Here is a 3,861-nt window from a genome sequence, read left to right on the forward strand (position 1 = left end):
CTACTAAACATTTATTTTTAATGAAGTATAATTTTTAATATTGTTTTATGAAAAGTAGTTCCTGAATGGTGTCCCCAAAGATATCCAGGCCTAATCCCTAGAATCTTCAAACGTTACCTTATATGGTAAATTTGCAGATGTGATTAAATTTGAATTTTTACATGAGATGATCTTGGATTATTTGACTGGGCCCTAAATGCCATCATAGATTCCCTTATAAGTGAGAGGCAGAGAGAGACTAGGCTTACAGAAGAGAAGACAATGTGAAGACAAAGGTAAAAATTGAAGTGATTTGGCTGCAAGTCAATGAACATTGGCAATCATCGAAACTGCAAGAGGTGGGGAAGGGATTCTCCCCTAGAGCCTCCACAGGTACACAGCCCTTCTGATACCCGATCCTGATTTCACTCAAATGAAACTGATTTTGGGCTTCTGGCTTCTAGGACCGTGAAGGAACAAATTACTGTTGTTTTAAGCTACCAAGTTTGTTGTGCTTTTTTATAGTGGCCACAGAAAATAAACACATGAAGGAAGAGGTCCATGAAGGCAAAAGTACCTGGAATCAAGGAAAAGTACCACGGAATCTCATTCCATGAGAATCATAATGTGACCTGTGTCCAGTCTTTCTGACTTTGTTTTGCAACCTTCAGGTAGTTTGTTCTTTTGAAATAAGAAAGAAAAACATGATTCAAATTAACGGGAATTTTTGAAGCTGTGTTCATAGCCTGCTCTTAGTACAGATGAAACAGAAGTTGCTAATGAATTAAGGACGATTAGTGCATTAGTTTTCTTCTGCTCCATGACAAATTACCACAAACGTAATGGCTTAAAACAACATCTGTGTATCAGTGTCCAATTTACAGACACCACTCAGTTCTCTCTAAAGTGCCATTTGAGTTGGGTTCTCATCTAGCATCTCTAATAAATACTCTGCTTGCAAGATAGTTGCTGGCCAAATTCAGTTCCTTGTAGTGTAGAACTAATATTTCCCTTCTCCTCCCTCCCCTTCCCTTCGCTTTTCCTTGCTTCCTTCCTTCCTTCCTTCCGGCTATTGGGCACAGATTGCTTTCAAGCCAACAGCATTCCTTTAAGGCTGCGATGGGATATGAAATCCTAATCATGATTATAGTCTCTGACTTCTGCTACCACCCAGAGAAAGCTTTCTTATGTAAAGTCCTCATGGGATTAGATTAGGTCCATTCACATAATCTTTCTTAATGTTAACTGTGCCATATAAAGTAACTTAATCATATGAAAAACAATTCATAATATCACATGCCCAAAGATTCAGGCAGGAAATATTGGGGCCCATCTGAGAGTTCTGCCTACCTCTCTTGGTAAGCTGAGAGGAAGAGCAACATGAAGTGTGAAATTGGCACTGAGGTGGTGGCTATCCCAGAGAAGGTGTTCAGATGAACTTGGTCTCTGCAGGCTTCCCACTGTCTATGAGTAGACAGGAATTCCTCAACATGGAGCATGTGGCCTTTCATAACTGACTCCTCAGTAACCGCTCAGCCTCATCTTAACTTCCTTTTAACAGCCCTACACGGCTCATCTCATCATGGTTTCATTTCTCCAGCCATGCCATGCTCTCTCAGGCCAGTTAGCCAAAGAACACATTTTAAAGATTTCTTTGAATTCCTTAGAACCAAATGCTTAGGAAGTTTTATTCAGACTTGCTAATATATTCTGAAAGACTTATCTTTCGCCTTTCAATTAAATGATTAAACTTTGGTTGGACTTTATGGAATTGTTTGAAAAGGATGATCATTTCCTTTATGATGAAGTAACATAGGATTTGGAACAAAAATATGATTTTGAATTGAATTTCACACCTATGTATTGGTCAATAGGCAAGCCACGAAACTCTGCTTCAGTTTCCTCATCTATAACTAAATGAACACTCTACTGATGGCTGTGAAGCTGAAGATAATATCTTAAAGTGTCTTGAGCATTATAGGTTTTCAATAATGTAAATAGATTATTGGCTTTGGGAGACAATAGATATGGAGGTGGAGAGGAGCGTGGCCTTCTCCCTCTCCTTGTCATGGCTTGTGCCCGTCCACTGATAATAGTTACTCTGAAAAGGGGGAGTCATCTGGCAAAAGTGTCACTTTGCCTGCTGTCTTCAAGGCTCCCATTCGACCAGATATTGTGAACTTTGTTCACATCAACTTGCGTAAAAACAATAGACAGCCATATGCTGTCAGTGAATTAGCAGGTCACCAGACCAATACTGAGTCATGCAGTACTGGCAGAGCTATGGCAAGGATTTCCTGAGTTCGAGGTGGTGGGACTCACTGTTCTAGCCAGGGTGCTTTTGGAAACATGTGTCATGGAGGCCCCATGTTTGCACCAACAAAAACCTGGCATTGCTGGCACCGTAGAGTGAACACAACCCAAAAGCAATACGCCATCTGCTCTGCCCTGGCCGCCTCAGCTTTACAGCACTTGCCATGTCTAAAGGTCATCGAATTGAGGAAGTTCCTGAACTTCCATTGGTGGTTGAAGATAAAGTTGAAGGCCACAAGAAGACCAAGGAGGCTGTTCTACTTCTTAAGAAACTTAAGGCCTGGAATAATATCAAAAAGGTCTATGCCTCTCAGTGAATGAGGGCTGGTAAGGGCAAAATGAGAAACCGTCGTCGTATCCAGCACAGGGGACCCTGCATCATCTGTAATGAGGACAATGGGATCATCAAGGCTTTCAGGAACATCCCTGGAATTACTCCGTTTAATGTAAGCAAGCTGACCATTTTGAAACTTGCTCCTGGTGGACATGTGGGACGTTTCTGCATTTGGACTGAAAGTGCTTTCCAGAAGTTAGATGAATTGTACAGCACTTGGCGTAAAGCTGCTTCCCTTAAGAGTAACTACAACCTTCCCATGTAACAAGATGATGAACACAGACCTTAGCCGAATCTTGAAAAGCCCAGAGATCCAAAGAGCTCTTCGTGTACCATGCAAAAAGATTCATCTCAGGGTCCTGAAGAAGAATCCACTGAAAAACCTGAGAATCATGTTGAAGCTAAACCCATATGCAAAGACCATGCGCTGGAATACCATTCTTCGCCAGGCCAGGAATCACAACTTCGGGTGGATAAGGCAGCTGCAAGACTACAGGCCAAGTCAGATGAGAAGGGGGTTGCAGGCAAGAGGCCTGTAGCAATGAAGAAGGGGAAAAAGCCTGTCGGTGTTAAAAAGCAGAAAAAGCCTCTAGTAGGAAAAAAGGCTGCCTCTACCAAGAAACCAGCAGCTGAAAAGAAGCCAGCAGAAAAGAAACCTACCACAGAAGAAAAGAAGCCTACTGCATAAACTTTTAATGTTTATTCCATAAACGTCAAATCATTTTGGACAGTTTATTTTGAATAAAGACCTGAGCAAAGAAAAAAATAATGTAAATAATAAATATATGAGTGGGAAAATAATGCTATTAATTTCCCATATAATTAAATATGTTTAATTATAAAAATATAACTAAATATTATAAATATATAATATTTTCCCATCCACACTCAATGTTTTAGCTTTTGTTTGTATGAAATGAAGAGATTGAACTGAAGGATCTATAATGCCTCTTCGGTCATTATTATCTAAATTCTATAGCATTTAGCTCTGTCTAGTCATCACAGAAAACCTAAAAAATTGGAAGATATAATATATGATTATATAACACCAAAATATAAAGAGTATCATAATAGTCTCGTACAAATGAATTTTAAGACATAAAGCACATCAGCATGTTATATAAATTGTATAAGAATCTTGGTGTAATTCCTTAAGTGTAAGACAAAGTAGTCTACAGTTCTACATGAAATGTAGAAAGTTTATAAATAACCACCATATATTTATTTCTGGAAGA

General features: G+C 39.4%; 1 pseudogene across 1 annotated transcript; it reads left to right on the forward strand.

Annotated features, from left to right (window-relative positions):
• Positions 1–2,047: 2,047 nt before the first annotated feature.
• On the forward strand, positions 2,048–3,380 carry LOC100941928 (annotated as a pseudogene). Its single transcript, XR_001161718.1, has one exon. The product of XR_001161718.1 is annotated as a 60S ribosomal protein L4 pseudogene (transcript).
• The last annotated feature ends 481 nt before the right edge of the window (positions 3,381–3,861 follow it).

This window comes from Otolemur garnettii, unplaced genomic scaffold, assembly GCF_000181295.1.
Source record: "Otolemur garnettii isolate 467f Iridium unplaced genomic scaffold, OtoGar3 scaffold00005, whole genome shotgun sequence".
NCBI lineage: Eukaryota > Metazoa > Chordata > Mammalia > Primates > Galagidae > Otolemur > Otolemur garnettii.